A 20,637-nucleotide genomic window follows, 5' to 3' on the forward strand; every position below is an offset into this window, starting at 1 on the left:
TACCATAAATTTGTGGGTCAAATAGAGAGGTTTGTGATTTTTTGTTGGTGTTACTTGGCTTCTCAGGAGTGGGAGTAGAGAAAATTCTAGGGCTTATAGTAGGTTTGGAGATTAGTAATGAGGGTGCATCAGAACAGTGGGTGGAGGACAGAACTGGAAATGTTTGTGCAGGTAGATTTGGTTAGCCACATTTGGAGTGGTGAGCCATTAGGTTGGGGTTGGGATAGAAGGAATAAAATCAGGAAACCCTCAAGTCATCTTTTCTGAAAAAAAGAACATTTATGGATTTCTGAGCAGAATTTCCTAGTATCTAAGAGCTTTATTCAATCCTTGGAACACAATCATTTTTATCAGTATGTATGTGTACGTCATACATATGTGTATTATACGTACATGTGCATTTGTGTGTGTGTGTGTGTGTGTGTGATGAAAACATAGACTAGCCCTCAAGAACCTCCAGGACTTGTCAGAGGTCCCTGCCTTTAAAAGATCCAGCCTCCCTCCTTGTCTAAACACTGAATTTCCTCCTGTCAGTTCAGTGTGAGTTCTGAATTACTCATGGAAATGTAAGGCCTGTATTTGTCTGTATACATTTATCTTTGACTTTTTTATTTCTATCATCTCTGGCCCTGCTTTGTTTCCCTATTTTTTTTTTTTTTGGCCTTTTTCCCTGTAGCTTTGGAAAAGAAACATTAGAATAAGCTATTGTAATGCTTTCTTCTCTCCTTTAACATATGGCATTTGCTTAACCTCTTGGAGAGCTGTGATTTGCTGGCCCTGGAGGATGCTGATGCCAAAGATAATGAGAGTGTTGATCTAGGACACCAAGGCCAGGCAGCACAGAAGAAATACTGTGCCATGATGGCAGTGACAAGGTGAGGGGGCTCCAACTTGCCTCACGTGTTGGCACCTCCCAATTCTACAACCCAGTTTACTTTTGCTCTAGGAGTGACTTTGTTGCTTATTTGGGGTCTGGGCATAATTGTGGTAGATTCTAAAAATCAGAGCAAACAGGGGTGGATGAGTGGTGTCTGTAATTTTGTTTGAACAGGAAAGTAAAGATTCAAATGTTTAAATGACTTGCAGATCCCCACTGTCACGAGTGTCCTAATGTCTATTTGTCTTGCTTTGTGCAGCTCTCTGTAAGCAGACAGTCTAAGAGTTTTTGCCTCAGGTGAACGTGTGTGTGTGTGTGTGTGTGTTCAAGAAAGTCTCCCTCTCTTCTTATCAAGACCGCAGCTGTCAAGTTCTCTTCCAAGATGTTGCTGGGAATCAGCGTGCAGGGCTGTGAGCTGCCTGCCACCTAGATGTGGCACCTTGCATAGGTGCCTCCTTCACACTCTGACTTGCCTACGTGCACAGTGCTAGTGTGTCTGTGGGAGGGCAGGGCTGTTGTGAAGTGCAGCTCCTCTTTAAGACGCATTACTCCAAGAGGGAAGAAAGCTACCCTTGCTGGCATGGCAGAGAGAGGGGCCCGTGTGTGCCCTCTACCATCGTGGTTTTGATGTCTAAATCTTCTGGGGAGGATTGCCGCAGTGATGAGATAAAAGCAGCTGCCCTTCCAAGTGCTGTCCATTTGCACTGATATTTACGTTCTTTGCCAAAGTGACATCATTACCATTTGCTTAGTATTTGTACCACAGGGATGTGTTTTACATAATTTAAGACTTGGAAGTGATGATAATGTATTTCAGATGGGTAGCAGAGGCCACAGGGTGCTGAATCTCATCCCTTTCCTCCTCCAAGACCCCAGTGCATAAGTGAGTTCCTAGTCCATATCCCTAAATCACATTAACAGTACTGCCTACTGGGTGCCAACAATATGTCTGGCACTGGGCTGGATTATGACTCTATACACCACTGTTTAACCCCCATGGCCACATTATGAACGTAGTATTATTATCCCCATTATACAGTAAGGAAACCGAGGGCTAGAAAAATTAGTAACTTTCATAATGTCTCAATTCAGAGACATCTGACTCCAAGGGCTTTACCCTTTATTCTTTGCCACAGTATCTTTCATCTTACAGCCTGCTTGTTTGTTCAGATTTAAGAAACAGAAAACCTTTTGTACTTTCTCAGGAAACAACATTTGGAATAAGAAGAAAAAAAAAATTAGGGTACTCTGACCTCGGTTCATTTCTGTCTCTTTCATCCCCATCCTTACTCCAGGTGCCCAGAAACTCCTCTTTGAAATGAGAATAAAAGAGCCATGTTTGCCTTGAGATAAAGGTATATGGCAAGGTTGGAAGCCAGATCATAGGACTCTGCCAGATGGCACTTACTTACCTGATCGTGTGTCTTCTTAGTTTAAGCCATGGGCAGAGATTTTAAAAAGAAAGAAAAAAAAATGTTGTTAACACGCTGCATAGGTGTAACACTTTAAGCATGAGTTCCAGCCAGGTCCTCTCTCTGATTGTACCTTCTCCTGAGGCCCCACTCTCTCATCCCCACCATCTTTCCTCATCGTGAGAATGTGTGACCCCTTTTTTAAAAAGCACCGCAAACATGTTCAGTCTCTAATCTTAAAATGGATAATTGAAAGCAGTTTCGTCCTTGCTTTCTTTCCCTTTCTCCCCCTTCCTCCCTTCCTGCCTTCCTTCCTTCCTTTTATCCCTTCTTCTTTCTTTCTCCCTTCCTTCCTGCCTCCTTTCCTTCCCACGTTCTCCCTCCCTTCCTCCCTCTTTATTGCCACAACCTGTGTCTCAGAAGGACCGCTCAGGGTAAGTAGGCATTATAAGCTCAGTAGTCTTTCCCTTGATGTCATTCCAAGGGCTTCTATGTTCAGAGGATGCATCACTGCGTTTGCAGCTTCCCCAGCCGTACTACAGTTTGGAAGAACCTGTAACTCTGCCTGAAGCCCTTTGGCATAGATTCTTAAGTAGATTCTTATATTTTTCTTATGACACCATATAGATTCTTGGTTCAAAGATCAGAAGTGGAGAGATGAGAGCTCAAACCTTAGAACCTGCCCCTTTACTAACACCACAGGTTACTATATACATGGCCATCTGGATATTTTTATCTTAAAAACACCCCACAGCAATGGCCAGTGATGGCACAAAGAGGGCCAGCTTCGATGAGTCCATGCCCACACAAGCTCACACTTCCAGACCCCCAGTCTGTGCGTGTCCAGCTTCCTCCACCTGGACTTCTCTTTGTACATCTAAGATCCAGTCCACCTTCCGCCTTAGCCCAGGTCAGCTGCCATCCCTCTCCCCAAAGTCCTCTCTACTCTGTCCCAGTTGAAACGCATCGATTCCCATTAGATGAATCCCATTTACCCTTTATGATTATGTCGTGGGAACACATTTGTGGTCCTTATTGGGGGCAGAGGCCTTCTCGTTGACTTGGTTGGACTCCACAGCTCTAGCCAGCCCCATGGTTCTCCAAGTGATGAGTCCATGGATGCACAGATAAGAAAGCCTTTACTTCAAATGGCTTTAATTTTTTTTTTCTAAGAGCAGTCTTCCTCTCTTTTATGTGTGGTTGCTGATCTCAAATGGCTTACAAGTTAGTGGCAGAAATAATCAGAAAAGATAAATAATTAAAAGTGTCTTATTACATTTAGACACAACAGTGGATAGTACAAAGATGAGCGTGCTTCATTCTCAAATGAAATGCACAGATAAAACTTGTAAGAGGAGTTATTTTAGGACCAGTGGTGAATGTAGAAAGGTTTTGAGAGGGAGCTGGTGCTTTGGTTGGGACTTGAAGAAAAGGTGTGTTCTTATGGGCAGAAAGGCGGTGGGAGAGCCCACCAGGCAGGTAGTCACAGCAGGACCAATGGCAAAGCACTTTCAGTAAAGAGACTAAATATTTTAGGCTTTCTGAGGACTGGTTACTTAATTTGCAGACACTGCACAAAATGAACGTGTGGCTCCTTGAACAAAAAGCAACAACAAAGTGTCATTAAAGGGACTGAAATATGAAGTTTTCCCCTTCCTCCCATAGTCTCACTCTTTCCGTTTGTCATGGTGTTTTATATTTGCTATTTAATCTCATTCTAAATAAGAACATTTAAAATTTTTAATGAGTAGCGTGGATTTTGCCATTCGTCCTTCTATTGCGTGATGCCAGTTTTAAAAGCAGGCATTAGGACTTGTACCTCATAGGCAGGACAACTGAAATAGGAAACATTTCCCATTTCATAACTCGGGCAGCACATGTTTATCTTGTTCTTACTGGAAGAGTGGAGTCACTGCACAGACGAACTCCGCTGTTCTTAGCTCACTTCTTGACACACACACGTTCTATGCCCGCTCTCTGCCTTTGGCTTTCCAATGATAAGAAAGGACTGAAAAGAAACTGTGGGTTGCTTACCTTACCCTTTCCTTCTTTGTCATAATTTTCATGTTCAGTGCTTGGCAAATTCACGGAAGTAATGCAGGTAAGGAAGGTTATGATTGGGTTCCTTGGTAATTTCTGGGTCTTAGAAATGCTTCTGTTTTCTTCCCGTGTTTGAAGCAAGTTTTGGTTCCAAGTGAAAACATGGCCACTGAGGACCGTCGGTGGCAGGCGTTATGCCCTCAGCTTGTACTCACTTTGCGTCTCACTGGACGCGCGTCACAGGTCTGCCTGCTAGGAGCCTGTGCTTAGAGGGCATTGCAGATGCTGCGTGAGGATCGGGTGGCAAGAAACAGTGGGCATGCCTGCTGTGTGTTTCTCTTTTGCTCTTGCACATGCTTAAAAACATATGTTCGAAGATAAAATTATTAAGAATTTCAAGACAGAGGCAGGAGAACATTAAACCAAGTGCAGATTATGTGAGGCCTGTGTTAACAGTAGGATGGATCGCAAACCCACGAAGCCGCCCCGTCTTTGCAAGCCGGTGTGGCTGTATCTCTACTATTGATCTGTTGTAACATGAAGCAGCCATAAGTACTATGTGAACAAATGGGTGTGGCTGTGCTGCAATCAAACTGTATTTACCACAACAGTTGGTGGCCAGGATTTAGCTGGGGGTCATGGCACCTGATCCCTCATTAGGTGAGAACATGGGGGTGAGGAGGCGTGAGATCTGTCTGAGAACTGCTTGCCCCTGGTAGGGGGTTTGGGGGTGTAAACCCGGGAAGGTCAGAGGAAGCCTGATTCTGAAGGGCCAGGGGAAAGTGATGGGATGTTGTCCTTTAGGTAGTAGAGAGTGATTGATGGTTTTACACATTGAATTAAGGTGATCAAAGGAGGCTTTTGGTCAATTAATGTGGAGATGTTGTGTCAGAGAGACAGGAAAGGATGAATCTGGCAGCCTAGAGCCTAGCAAGGCGGCTATTGGGAGTCTAGACAGGAGACGGTAGGAGCTTGGAGTAGGAAGAAAGGAGCTGCGGTGGTGGAAGGGTGTGATTTGGGAGGAATTCCACATGAAGAGTCACCAGGTGGTGAGTGATTCAAAGTGAGGGCTGAGAGAAGGAAAGAGGTAGAGAACAGCAAGGTTTTGTCCCTGGGAGGCCGCAGAATGGATGCTGTGTTCATTCCAGGGGCCCGTGTAACGTGGATCTCTTGTTGCTCAAATGACTATAAACAGGGATGGTTGGCAGGCTACTGATCTTAGGTGACTCCTGAATTTCGGGCCGTTGGAGTTGGTGTCGGGTTGCTGAGTGGACGTGATGCCAGCAGGGCATTCGAGGTGTGACACTGGCGTTGATGAAAAAGTGAGGGCAATAATAACAGTGTGTGGTCCATCCTCACAGAAAGGAGAACGTGAACTAGCGAAACACGTGCCATCACCAGAGGAGAAAGCAGAGGGAAGAGAAAGAGGCTCAAAACCCTAGCAACTTACCTACCTTGACCATAGCCCTTTCTGTTTTTCAAGTTAAGTTGATATTTCACCTTCCTGCTTAACCTTTTCCAGAAAGATGAAGAAACCCATGCTTGGTCACTAAGCTAGAGTGACATGAAACAGACATAACGTGAAATCAGTCGCATTCATAGTATGTAATAAACCCTTCTTCGTCTTCAGTTGAATCACATGTAAAAGCAATTTACTGGCTCAAGTAATGATCCCCTTAGAGAATTAAATTTCACTTTTGGCTAAACGTGTTGGTATCTTGGTCTTTTCCAAAAAAAAACACATCCTCAGTTTTATCTTAACTGGCGTGGCTGGCTGATTGACTCCTCTTTTTAAAGATGCGCTTTAGGGATGACAAGGATGGCATCACAGATACTGAATTATCACAGATATGGTGAATGTCACAGATACGGAAAGCCTGGCAGGGTGTTTCCTGCAGTAGCTTAGAGCGCTGTGTCTTAAGCTGCACGTTAACAAATATTTTGTTGACATGGGGAAATGTAAACATGATTCTTCATATCGTCCTGGTCAATAAATGTGCATTGAGAATGCACTGAGCCGTGGCCCCACGCTTATGCACAGGTCTCTAGGTTGTTTGTATTCCTAGCCTCTCCATAGACTCGCCTAGACACAGGACCACCTGGCCCACGCTCTGCAATTTAGTTCCCTTGCTTGGGTGGAATCGCCTATAGAACAGGCAAGAACTGCTGGGATTCAGAGGCCTTCGTGTGGCTACTATGAGACTGAGAAAACCTGTAGCAAACTGGACCAGCCAGATTTGAAAGATCTGTCTTAAACTTTCTATGGCCACTATTACAACCAACGCTGTCAAATTTCAACTTTAAAAATGGTACCAACATTTCCTTTATAGGCAACCTTGAACCTGGAAAACCCATAGCAGTTTTCAGGGTAGTCGCCTTTAATTTCCCACCACCCTTGCGATTTACGAGGTGCTAAAACTGTGATTTCAGTACATTTTGCAAGGAGGATTTTTACACTATCAAACTACTAGTCTGTCTCTCATCTGGTCTTGTTTTCTATCAAGGCATATCGAAGAATAGGTGTCCCCTTGCCCACGATGTGGAAACATCACCAAGAATGTTTTCTTGTTTATTAAAGCTTTTGCTCTGTGTGTGTGTGCGCGTGCACACACGTATTACACAGTTTAGTTCTGTTATTGTCATTATTGAGATATTTTGATTGTGTTTGATTTTGACTGTTTGATTCAGACAGATACGCGTCCTCCTTTATATTCCCAGATAAGGGGACGTACTGGTTAGGTAGAAGAGCATGGGTGTATTTTATAGTGACACATGGTCTCAGTTTTGTTACTTATCTGCATGGCTGCCTTCAACTGTGTTTACTCCGCATGGATGGGCACGTGTTAACGATACAAGCATCACCAGATCTCGGAATCGCATTGCTGAAGGAGACCTTCATTCCAGTGCTCATCATTTTTCGCTGCTGCTGTCATAAAAAAGTTCTCTAACTGGTTTTCTTCTCTTTGATTTTAGCTTTCTTTGTAGTCTTGGTCTTACCAGGTTTCTACTTAGAAATCAGTGTGCACTTTAATTTCCCAGACTCACTTCCTGCCAGTCACCGGTCTGCGTCAGTGACTTCAGCACCCACCCAGCTCTTCCTGGCCCCTTAGCATGCTCTGCACTGGTTGGCTCACACGCCTCTGTGTGTGCTGTTTGCTCTTCTGAGAGTGTCCTGTGACCGTTTTCTCCTCCAAGACCAGACTCCAGTGGCACCTCCCTTATAAATGAGTTGATTGAGCTATTGTTTTATTGATTCTGTCATTCAGACACATTACTTGAGTGCCTGCTTGATTGGGGGAAAACTTTCTCTAAACAGAATTAAGCATTTAATCCTCTGGGTTTTCTCACCACTTGGGATTCACAGTCATGACTAATCCACACTGGGTTCTAATAATTTAGGCTTCGTCCCTTTGTAAACTGTGAGGTCCTTGAGTGCAGAGAGGATTTCTTATTTTTTTTCCATGTTCATAGCATCCAGCCTAGTGTCTGGCACAAGCAGGGGCCCAGTAAATGTTTGTTCACTAGAAGAATGATTTGTTTTGCCAGGAGACCTTCTTGGGAGGTACTGAGTGGGGAGCCTTCCTTACATATATAATGACCAGCCTTTTCTCTGTTCTTCAACGCAGCATCCCAAAGTAGATAAACTGGAGTTTTATCTTTACCAGCCATCCTTTTCTCATCCGCATCCTGCTTTCCCAGTGCTCTCTTGCACCCCCCCACTGTGTGCAAAGCTCCAAACCTGGGGAAATACCTTGCAGTGCTTTCATTCTAAAGGGGAGCAATTGAAAGCATTTCTCTGGTAATTTAAGCACACAGCAGCTACCTTTGCAAAAGCCTGGTTGCTAAATTATCCCCTTGGCTATTCTCCCCCCCCCCCCCCGCCGTAGTAGGGGAAAGGAGAAAATAAAAAAACACTAGGGGGAAAAGAGACTCTAGCAAGAAAAGACACTGTTTTCTTTGGATTTAGCTTTCTTCCTCCTCACCTCCCTCCACTCAGCAACTGTGAGGCTCCTGGTGCGGCACATTCTGCTCCTTTTTCTTTTAATGTCTTAAATGCCACGGATGCTCTTCATAAACCACCTTCTTAATTATGCAGAAGTGGAGCAGAATGGTTAGTTAGCAGTGCTACTGCAATTACTACCCTTTTTAAGGTCTGCTGCTGTTTTATGCGATGCTGTTTTCTAAGTTGCTGATTAAGATGATGTAGTGGGCGGGGTCCTTCTTCCCGCCGTCGGAGAGAGGCCTCAGAAGGCTGGGACGATGAGTCCTCAGACAGTCGTTTACAGCCTAATCAGAATTAAGAAGCGGTGTCAAGGAGCACATGAAAGAGATATGCTCATTTGTTTCCTTCTTCTGACGAATGAAGCCTTCTGGTCTTCTTCAGCTTTCTCCTCTGTCCTTTCCTGATGCTGGAACTGTGGAAGAATGTCCACCGTGGCTCTTGGGGAGAAGTCCATGTCTTAGCTCTACCTGATATCCTGATGCTTTCAGGCATCTTCGGGGATCCTGGAGCTCGAGTGCTGGCAGGGAGATTTAACAACTGCGAAGATTTGAATTAATCTCTTCAACTGGCTGTTTCTCTTTTTTTAACCAAATGTGAATCATGCCATGTGCCCATCTTGGGCCCTGAGAGGCTATGCTTCTAGGCTTCTTTTAGGTATTAAATGAAAAAAAAAATGTGAACTTGAAAGCAGCCTGCTGTTGTAAAATAGTACAATCATTCATTCATTCATAGATGTTAACTGAGTGCCTAAAATGTCCTAGGTGCCAAGCAAGGCCCACAGGATGGGGCGGGGAGTAGTATAAAGTCCCTAGCCTTTACAGAAACGGCATTCTATTCAGGGATACTGATGTTAAACCCGTCAGGGAGTAAGTGTATAACTTTAAGTGGTGATGAGCGCTCAAAAGAAAAGTAAAGGAAGGTGAGGGAGAGGAGATTGTGTGAGGGGATGCTGTTTTGGATGGAATGGTCAGAGAAGCTTCTCTTTGAAGTGATATTGAAGCAGATGCTTGAATGAGGTGAGGCAGCAAGCAGTAAGAATATCCAGCAAGAACGTTCCAGGCTGAGGGGCTCGCAGGTGTCGTAACCCTCGAACCAGGATTGCAAGTGCTGATTTGAGGAGCAGCAAGGAGGTCAGTGGCTATAGTACAGGGAGTCAGCAGCACAGGGGGTCAGTGAGGCCCGAGAGGACCCAGAGAGCCCTTCTGGTTTTCATTTTCAATAAGTTCCCTGAGATAGTCAATGATTTTATCATAAAATAGACTTTGTGTTCACTGGTTTTGCCCTACAACAGCTAACGTTACATGTTCTGAGTGTGTCCCAGGTAGGCTGGGCTAAGCTGTGTAAGCTAAGCTACGGAGGTTAGCTATATTAAATGCAGTTTAACCTAGGATATTTGCAACAATGGATTTATTAGGACTTACCCGCATCGTAAGTAGGAAGATGTGTAAGTACGACCAGCCCTGCCTACCAGCTGCTATTGAGAGCCAGGGTTAGCCAACCTCCAGGGTGCCCAGGGCCTCCCTTCCCTGTCCTCTCCCAGCTCAGAGACAAGAAGCCAAGCAGTGAAATAAGAGCGCTCTTCTGATCACTATAAGGAAATGTCCTGTTTCTCTGTCAGAATGTGGATTGTGGCACCAGGGGGTGTGCTCTTATGTTACAGTCTAAAGAGTTTTATTTTAAAGAAAAAGGATTTGTTGGCACTGTGGCATGTGTGTGTCTGTGTGTGCATGTGAGCATGTGGATAAGCCTGCACGGAGTGACTGCTTTATTTTGCTTTTTTTCCCTCCCATTACAGGAAGTAATTTTGGAGGTAAATCACATGACAGTTGATTTTTTTCCTTCTTCATAGTAGATGCAGCAGAAAATGCTGAAGTTATGTTTGCCCTGTTTCCTCCCTGCTTCATTTCTGTGTGATCACATCCCTCTTTTAATAGGCATCTTGAGAGAAAGTTTAGGCCACAATGTGTACTCCTATTAAGAGAGATGTTCTAGAAGAGAGGGATATATATAGATATAGATATAGATGATATAGATATTCTGATATAGATATAGATATTCTGATATATGTAGATATATATATATTTGATTCTCCATCTGAAGCTGAAAGGAAATATGAATTATTAAACTCATGAATGAGGGTAGGCAATGTTAAGGACTTAAGGATACACACACACACACACATTCACTATTTGGTTATATAACTACCCCAGATGCTCTTCTGCATTTAGTTAAGATCAGTTCTGCCATGTCCAGGAACCTCTTGTGTGCCACCTGCGATAATTACTGTCCTCCATTCCCAAACTGTTCTCATTTGCCTGTCACTTAGCCCTGGCTACCATATAATGCTATTTACCTTTTCTGTCCATTTGTCTTTTCTAGCCACTTGCATCATCAGCTTCTTTAGGCCTTCAAGATGCCCCCCATCTGCATCAGTTCAGGCTCTTTGGTGGCAAGCAACAGAAGCAGGATTAGACTACCTTTAGCAGGTTAGATATTTATAGAAAGGCTTTTGGGTAGCTCACAGAACCAAAGCAAAGACTGGAGTAAAAGCTTTCCTAAAAGAATCAGGGAATCTTGGGAGGTCTAGGTATTAGGAGATTATAAATTTTCCAGGCTGTTGTTACTAGAATAAATGGACTCCAGTTATTCCCTCCATATCCTTACAATAGTCTGCTGAAACCTCAAAGGTGTCAGGTCATCTGCGCTCCCCTAGGGAAGTAGAAATCAGTCACCTTTTTGATAGTTGTATGAGGCTGTGGACAATGAGAAGGAGATATAATTACCCCAAAGAAAACCAGGACACTGGGTGGTCCTAACCAAGTGCCTACTAGAATATCAAGTACACGTTGATGCTTGTTGTTAGAACTCTCTGCAGAGCTGGTGACAGTGTTGGTGATGGTGATGGTTAAAGGAGGAAGACTCCTAAGAGCTTCTGCTGTTTTAAGGACGTAATCACAAAATGTCCTTGCATTCAGAATGGCAAACAAGTGGTATGATCTGTCAACATCTTAACTTAATGCAGGCTGGCCATCCTTTCTTTCTGGATTTAGGTTGTAGCAATGTTTTCACAAAGGCTACAATAATAAACAGTATAATGCTATATAAAGCAGGTGCTGTACTCCCTGAATAAGACTGCATGTGCTGGAAACAAGGACACCTAATTGAATCACCTGTGCTATGTCCCTTTCAGCCCTCGAGGCATAATTGAAGCCTTATCTTCTTTGTCACTTTTGTGATTTCCATCCCCATATTCTCACATTTCAGTGGCTGTATTATGAACAATGCCAAGGTCAGACTGGTGTAGAAACCAGTATCATATATTTTACCATTGGAATGATGCATCCTGATGACAAATATTTATACATCACTTTCTCCTCTCACTACAATTTCGTTTTGTGTGTGTGTGTGTGTGTGTGTGTGTGAGACATTGGCCACATACTTTAAATTCCTTGGGAAAACATACCACCATTAAAAATGCTTCACCTGTTTTGTAAAAATAAAATTGGCAAGCTAAAGAAGATGTTTTTCCTTCCAATTCTGTCATAAAATTTCTATTCCCCAGATTTAAACTTCCTGGACTTAAGCTGCCCTTATAGTTAGAGGAAACATTATTTTAAGAACAGTTTAAATTGGACCTCATTGTGAAACTGGCTACTGAATCTGAGTCGGGACCTTCTTCTGGAGGGAGGTAATTAAATATTCTTCATTGATGCTATTTTAAATGTGTTGAATGAAAGGAGTTAATTATACAGCAGGGAACGTGGAAGACTTCTGACTAATAATGAGCTCTCTGTTTAATATCTTCATCTTTGTTAGAATCATTAAAGTTGTTGGAGCCAATCAGATGGCTTGAAGTGAACGTAGGCTCATAACTAGCCCAGCGCAAATGGAAGTCCCTCACAGATGCAGGCGCTCGTATCTCTAATGATGACTTCAGGGAAAGGATGCAGATACGTTGCTTTGTTCTGTGCGGTGCAGTCTGTTTCAGTTGGCCTTCTGTTTTGATCGTAGGGAGAAAAGAAGAGTAAGTCCCATTGTTTCAAGAGTGCATCTGTTACAGTGAACTGATGTGTGTGCCTGGAAACTGTAAAAGAGGATGTGATTTCTTTTCCTCAGAGCCTTACATGGTTGATCACTTCAGAATCTGGGGCAGTGTGGAAATCTCTGTGCTGCTGTGTCCTCACAAGATATGTATGAACATCTTAGGATGCCCAGGAACTGCTAGAGGACCAACCGTGGTCCTAAAGAACAGATATTCTAACTAACACTCAATTGGAGAGAGAGGCTTCAGAGGTCAAGTTTTCCATACTCCATCACTGTCTTGTTCTTCGTCTTTAAACTAATTTTATAAACTCCTAGACATTTAAGGTACTTTTCTTAAATTCCTCCTTCCTTCTGATTGCTTCACAGAACAGCATGTGGCTTTGTTCTTACTTATAGGACTCCCAGAACTCTGCTCTGTCCTTTCCACGTTGGAGTTTGTAGCTTTGCCCTTCAAAGTACAGAAGATCAAAGGAGTTTTCTTCTTCCGTCGCTTCCTTGATTCTCCAAGGGAGTCCTGTTACCTGGCTGTGGGGAGCTGTAACAGTGACTGGCTGTGAGATCAGCCAGCCTCTAAGCGATCTTCACATGTAGGAGTTGGGAGACCTTGAACAAGAGGAAGGGTAGAATGACCAAGTTCTCACATGGGCCCAGGCAGCCAGTGTGTGTGTGTGTGTGAAGGGGAAGTGAAAGCTAAGACAGGACAGCAACTATGATAGGGAAGGGAAGAGACCTGGATTAAAATCTCAGCTCTGACTCTCACTGGCATACAGCTTGGGCAATTGATGTGTCTTCTCTAAGCTCATTCCATAATCTTTCAAAGGGCGATAAAGTAGTACCTGCTTTGTGGTATTGCTGCAAGGATTCAGTGAGGTAATTCAGGTAAAACACACAGCCCATTGCTCAATTATATTATCACTCACTATTAGGAGTGTGTTGGTTGAAGATTTTTTTTTTAATTTAAGTAAATCCAGTTAAAAATCTTTCATTTTCATTGATCTGAGTCTTCCAAGCACTGTAGTTTTCCTCTGAGTTCTAACTGCTCATCCCAACTGGAGGTCTAAGGTATTATCTTTTTGTGTGTTTGTTAATTATTTGACATGCTTTTTTCTCAAATTAAGGGAAAACACTCATTTCTTAGTCACTATTTAGAGTCAAAATGTGAGACGAAGTGTTTGTTTTGCAAAGTGCTGTGAAATAGGGGAAAAATGGTTTGGGGAACTGTGGGGAGATCCCTTTAAGAAAGAAACATTCCTACCCACTTTAGAGGAGGGGAGTTAATGAGGGGAGCATCAGTGTCCCCGCCGCGATCTCTCTGGGCTCACACGCCGGACAGATGAAGTCCCTCTGCAGTGCTGTGGGTCACAGTTTAGGGCCACAGAGTTTAGGACCACAGTCACAGCTTTCTCCAGACAGGCTTTTTAACCAAAGGTGTGGTGAAATTTTTCAGGCCAATCAGAAAGTGTTACCTAGGCGAGCAAGAAGAAATCACATCCAATTCGTTAAAAGTCCTCCCAGGCTGGGTAGGGCCCGATTGCTCACATCTGTGGGAATGCTAGGTATTAACCATTGGTTCCCAAACATAAATGTGCACCAGAGACCCCAGGGGTGCTGATTAAGTCACTGACTGCAGTGACCCTGCTTCACGGGAGGCCTCAGATGGAGCCTGAGAATCAGCATGTTTCACAGGGTCCCAGGTGAGGCTGTGCTGCCGGCTGAGGGACGGCATTGTGAAAAACGCTGTCAGAGTCCCTGGCTGTTCAAAATACGGTCCCTGGACCACTAGCGTCAACAGCTCCTGGAAGTCTGTGAAAAACGCAGAAGCTCAGGCCCCACAGCAGATCCACTGCATCAGAATCTGCATCTTAACAAGCTCCCAGGTGATTTGTTTGCACATTAAAAGTTTGAGAGACACTGATCTGGTGCTTTAGGCAAAGACTTTGGAGAATTCAGAGTGTGAATCGTTCAGACCTGGGTTCAAGTCTCAGGACTGCCATTCCCTAACCCAGTAACTTTGGAGGAAGTTGTCTTTTTCTTTTTTTTAAATCATTTTCACCAGAAAAAATTGGGATGATCATACTTTATAAAGTTGTTGTGAAGATTAAATGTGATAATATATGTAAAGTGTATATAATTAGTTAGTGTTGTTAAATGGTGTCCTCATTCCTTTTTATGTGTAATCTGTCCTGTGAAAGCATTAAGAACAGCTGTTTGAAGGAGGTATTTGAAATTCTCTCTGCAGTGTTTTCATGTGTCCTGTTTTGAGAGAAGCTATTTCCACATACGGCTGAGTTGTCCTCCCTGTGCTGACTGTGAATCACAGCTGTAGAGACACGAAATGGATCAGCTTTGCCATAAATCAGCCTCCTGGTTTATCTCTGAATTTGAATGTGTGTGTGTGTGTATGTGTGTGTAAGAGAGAGAGAGAGAGAGACAGGTTTTTGGAAGTGAGGTGTGAGGGAAAACCTAGGGTATCACCTCTCCTCCCTAATAATAGGGTATGGTGTGTGTTTTTAAAGATAAAATTATATTTGTAACGTTTGACAACATCTGTTGGTAGGTTCTAACCTCACTAGGTGTTATGAAAATGCAGGTTAGGCCAGTTAGTAAAGTACTTGGAGAGCACTGAAAGATGCCGTACGGAACAGGGCGTTTGACGCTATTTAATTTTCAAAGTGTAATCCTTAGTGGTGATTTCTTTATTCTCCAATCAGCTACAATTCTAGTGTGTTGGCAGTTGGAAGATACCTTCGCCCCCTCAATGCCCTCATCGGTTGAGAAATAAGCCTGTTGCTTTTCATAGTTTACATTCTCAAAGCTCAGAAGTTTCAAAGTTGTGTTAAGTACAGTGAAATGTAATCGATGCCAAGAAAATAGATTAAAATGAGAACTGTGCTAATGCAATTTAAGAGGGTTAACGGGACGTTGTTTTCTGGGTTATAATGTAGCTCTCTGTACGAGTGAATGAGGGGGTCTTCTGACCCTGCGTGGTGTTCGGCTTGGGGCCCCTTTCTGCGTTCGTTGCCTTCCATATAGCTGTTGGCTCCTAGGCCCTTCAGGACTGGTCATTACAGATGCATGCTTTGCTCTGTAACTACTTTTTTAGCTTTTACCAGTCGGGCAGTGGAACACTCCACCCCTTAGACAGCACCCAGGGGGATCCCCATCAGCGGTAACAGCAAGTCACAAGTTCTTCGCGAGCATCTCCTGCTGGTCCCCTGCAACGAGGGTTTGTGTGTGGGGAAGGCAAACTGTAAGACCTGATACTACAAACCCTTTAAACCGCTGCTACTCAGAGTGATCCGCAAGGCCAGAGCAGCAGCACCTGGGAACTTGTTAGAAATGCAGAGTCTCAGGCTCCACTTCAGACCCACTGAGTCAGAGTTTACAGTTTATCAAGATCTGCAGGGGATGTGTGTGTGTGTGTGTGTGTGTGTGTTAAAGCTTGAGAAATACCACTTTATGCAACAGTTGTTAGATTGAGGGAGGTTGAATGGGCAAACATCTAAAACCATTTGAAGTTCAAATTCAGAGAACAAGGTTAATTGTTACCAGGCGAGAAGGAGTTTCACACGTTTCATAATTGGTTGTAACCCATTATGAATAGTTGCAGGTCTAAAGAAATGTGTGGGTGTGAGGTCAGTGATCCACTCTATCACCGGAAGGATCTGTTGCACAGTCCACCTCACTGAAGGGAGTCTGACTAAGCTTTGTCAACCTGTGTGGCAGATTCAAGTAGACCCCTAGGGTTAAAACAAGACAAACGCAAAAGGACAGTGCTGTCACAGAGACTAAAGCAGAGCTGAGCTCAAAAATAAGACATGAGGTTGTTGAATATAACAATAGTGAAGAATCAGAAGCCGCCATCAGTGAGGCTGGCTCCCCATTATAGGCAACCTCGGTTTAGAAGCTGGAGTCAAAATTTTGTTTAGAGCGAGCACATATTCTTCCTTGAGCTAACGGGGAAACCTTGGCTCTGTCTCGGTAATCAAATCAGTGGCATCTCTGGGGGTGGGGGTAGGGGTAGGGGTAGGGGTGGGTGTACTGGTGGAAATTGTGAGTGGGGAGCAGTTTCATCCCCTGAGCACATTTTCCGACAGTTTTTAAAATGGCTGCAAATCTGATTGAAGTTGTCCCAGGCACTAAAACCAAGTCGCTGACATGTGTAACCGAAGAGAACTTCAGGGGCTCACCTGAGGGGACACTTGATGCAGGGTGCAAAGACATCACCCAGGGGGCTAGTCCTTTCTTTTTTTCTTCTCTGACTTTTCTGATACTGACTTTGTACCAAGGCTGGATCCTCATATGATTTTCAGATGGTGGTCAGCGCGCTAGAGCTACTGTTTTCTCATTTGTTTCGAACCGGAAAAAAAAGAGAATCTTTGTCCCATCCATCTCAGGAAAGCATTTTTTGATGCATTGAGATTGGCCTGGCTTAGGGAACATGCCCAGTCCTTGAAAATGTCACTTTTGCCAGTGGGAGAGCTGATCTCTTTAGAGCATGTGCTCTGTCCCTGGAGCTGGGGCAGCTCCGCTCCATCCTCATGGGACCCCAGATGGAAATCAGGAAGATTAAATTATGAGGCAGTAAGTAAAAATTATCCAGCAGTCCAACCTTCCCCGAGTGCTTGCTCCATTTGTTGCTTCATTCACAATGCTGTCCAGACCACATCAGCACCGTGAGGCAGGCTGTCACTATTCTGTGATGTAGACTCTGAAGTCAACAGTCCAGGAATGAAATACCCAGGGTTGTGGCATTGCTCAGCTTATCATGCAGGATTCCAGCTTTATGGAAAGAGTACACAGCTGGGGGTTGGGAGAGGGGTAAATGGGACAAGAACTAGACTCATTCTTCCTTCAGTGAGCCTCTGCCCTTCCGTGTGGTCAGTACGGCCCTTACGTTTATGTGCTTAGTCTGTTTTTGCCAAACCCTGTTTATCTATTGTGATATAGAAAAAATAGAACCTTTCCCAACAGCATTCAATTCCCTTGATTTTTAAAAAAATATAGCTATTAATTGTTTATATGAAAGATCTAAAATAATAGAATAAAATATTTTTCACTTCCAGTTATTTGATTCTTACATGAAACTCTATGCCATGAACATGGATCTGAAACCAATTGAAACATCAGTTTCCCTGTTGTTAAATGAATCAGTTCTTTAAATGTCATAAAAATAAGAAACAGATTCAGATTGGAAAAATTAGAGCTGATTTGAATACTTCTGGAAAATTTCTCTTTTGAAACTGAAATATCCCCCTTAAGAAAAGGTTGACAATAGAACTTTTTGTAACCCAAAGTGTATCAAGGAAATCGTTGACAATATAGTTGAGAGAAACTTACAGAACACATTGTCACCTTAGTTTCAGAATTCAACCTGGGCTGAGACTTTTTTATAGCTCAGAGTGAAACATTGTGGAGACATATTATAGAGGAAGTAAACTGTTCGATTATACCTTATTCTGAATATAATCATCTCTGTACAATAGGTTGTCAGTTGGCTTCATCCAGTATGATTTCACAATTAAAACCAAGAAGGCAAGAAAATATTTCCAGTTTGACTGAAGTCTTGATGCTTTTATTGAATTACTGTATTTGATGAGTATTTGCAGTTTCTGGCTACTCAGAGTATTATTAGTGAAAAATCTTTGCTAGGTGGTCTTTGTGGCACTAAGAGAAAGGAAAAGACTGAACATTAAAGTCAGATGTGTGTGGTTTGCTTGGTAGAGATTGAATGCCCTTTCATGATTGCAATACTTTTAAAAAATATTCATATTCAAATGGTAAATAAAGAAATGTCTCCCCACTTTCGCAGTAAGAGAATAGATGCTGCTTAAATTATTTGCCTTAGGAGAATAAGGGGAAGTATTGGCATGTGTTCCACCTTGACTTTGGCCTCGGCACTAGGTTGTGTAGCGTGGGGTCACAAGAAGAAACCTGTGACATAGCTCCTGTCTTTGGGGTGATTATGCTAAGGTTTTGAGAAAAGACAGACTAATAGGAATTAGATTTTTTTATGTTATCTATCAACAAGATTTGTCTGTTCTGCCTCCAAAATAAATCTCAAATTTGACAAGTACTCACTGATTCTGCCTCTGTCAACAGTGTAAGCCAGCATCATTTCTCATCTAGACTACAGCTACCACTTAACTGATTTACCTGCTTTTGTTCCAATTTATTCTTCATTTGGAAACACAGGCAGAATTATCATGTAACGCGTTAAAATGTAAAGCACATCATAAAACCTTTCCTTAATCCCCTCCTCCCCAAAAAGGTCCGAGGATATCCAAATGCACTTAAAGCAAAAATCCAATACTTCTACTCTGATCAGAAAATACAGGATAAATTTCTTTGGATTTAAAAAAATTATGCAAATTGCTTGCAAATATTTTTTAAAGTTTCTGAGACACCTTTTTTTTTTAATTTGGAGAAGTTTTAAAAATTAAATAAAAAGTAGAAAGAAATAGTACTTAGTGTCTTAACAAAGTATTAATTTGATTGGGTTTCAGAAAAGACCTCATTAAGCTGTGTGATAAACTTATTATTCAGTGTCAGTTTCTTTGGGTTTTCAACTGTTACCTGGAACGATTTTGAGAATGAGGTAACATTTTCCTTTTCAGTAGCACTTGAAACCTCCTTGATGTTGACACAGAAGTGCTGATAGGAAAAGGTGATGAACAAAGGGTTGCAAGTCTTGATTCATACTTGCTAAAAATATCACAGCCACCTCAGGAAGGTTTAGAAATATGTCAAAGGCATTCTTGAGCCTTTTTCTCCTGTTAAGACCATTCACAAATAACTTTTGAGAGTGAAGTGACAATGCAATGTGTCTCACCCAGGTCCTAGTCCATCTCTGAGCATATCATTTGAATGAGACCTTTACATATAATTTTCTAATTAGATTTTTCTCCTTTTATGGCCTTTTAAGCTTTACATCACCTTTGTGCTTCTTTGTTCCATTAATCCTTCAAACGCCAGCATCCTGCTGAGAGGGTGTTCACTACAGTATTTCCATCATTGTCAGCAGAGCCACAAGACTGTTTTGGTGCACTAGAATTACCCATCCACGAGAACATGCTGTCTTGGAATTAATTATTAGTTGACTCTTACTCGACTCTGTAATAAAAGTAGAATTTCCCCCCTAATGTTTTATTACCTTTTATAACACAGATAGGCATTTTATCTTAATTTGGATAAAGAATAGATAGTAGAGAGCTGGAATTTCCTAAATTAGGTACATTTTTGGTAGTTAGTTCTATAGTTAATCTTCTTAGTTTATCACTTAGAGTAGGCCAAGTACCACAGTACGGAAATGAGCCAGGATTTTTGTATCACTGGGAAGTGATTGTAACTTTCAGGTTTGCGCAAAGGAAGTATATTGAAATGCTTACATTTCTGCACTATCAATTACCGTGGGTTTTTTTTATGCCCAGGTTCACTGTGATTTGCATCATATTTCAAAAGGTGATTTCTCCACCCCCTTATCAAACTATCATAGGAGAAAATATTCTTTCTTCTAGCACTACCCTGATGGAGTTGATTAATGCTGCCTTTATTTTAACTGAAAATGGTTGATCAGTAGGGTCAACTTTTATGGATTTGTTTATATCATTTGACGTGACAAATCATAAGTTATCATTATCTAAATTAGCACAGGTTGCCATGAAAAGTGAAATTGCTTTATGGATTTCTAGAAAGCATAGTACACGCATAACTTTTCTTAACACACATACTTTTCAGCAGTTAGCTTGTGCTACATTTTAATTCCTGTGCTACGATTTCTCCAGAAAGGATCAAGTTTTAGAAAGAAAAAAAAAAAGAAAATTCTCTGGAATCATAAAAAAAAATCCATATTACTATAGACAGAATGTCAATGAACACCATGTAGTGAAACACCACAGGGGTGCTTTAGGAAAAAATGAACTTGTTTCCAGAAAACAGACTGGACTTTAGGGAGGAAAAAAAAAGTAAAGTAAAAAGAAGGGAATGCAAATACCTTTCAGTCTCTTATTTTGAAGACCCATGTTATGGTTTGAATTGTGTCTCTCACTCTCCCAAATTCATATGTTGAAGTCCTAATCTAGTAATTTATAATGCGACCTTATTCTTTACCTTGATTAAGTTAAAATGAGGTCATTAGGGGAGGACTGAGTCCAACAGGACTGGTGTCCTTATAAGAAGGACTTTGGATACAGACTTGCCTAAAGACAATGTAAAGAGATACAGGAAGAAGGCATCTCCTATTAAGCCAATGAGTGATGCTT

The 20,637-nt window shown here is 42.4% G+C and overlaps 1 protein-coding gene across 14 annotated transcripts in view; it reads left to right on the forward strand.

Annotated features, from left to right (window-relative positions):
- The window catches only part of NRXN3 (neurexin 3), a 1,622,069-nt gene that overhangs the window by 1,144,911 nt on the left and 456,521 nt on the right, over window positions 1–20,637 (forward strand). The gene's annotated exons all lie outside the window — the stretch shown is intronic.

This window comes from Vicugna pacos, chromosome 6 (genome assembly GCF_048564905.1).
Source record: "Vicugna pacos chromosome 6, VicPac4, whole genome shotgun sequence".
Lineage (NCBI taxonomy): Eukaryota > Metazoa > Chordata > Mammalia > Artiodactyla > Camelidae > Vicugna > Vicugna pacos.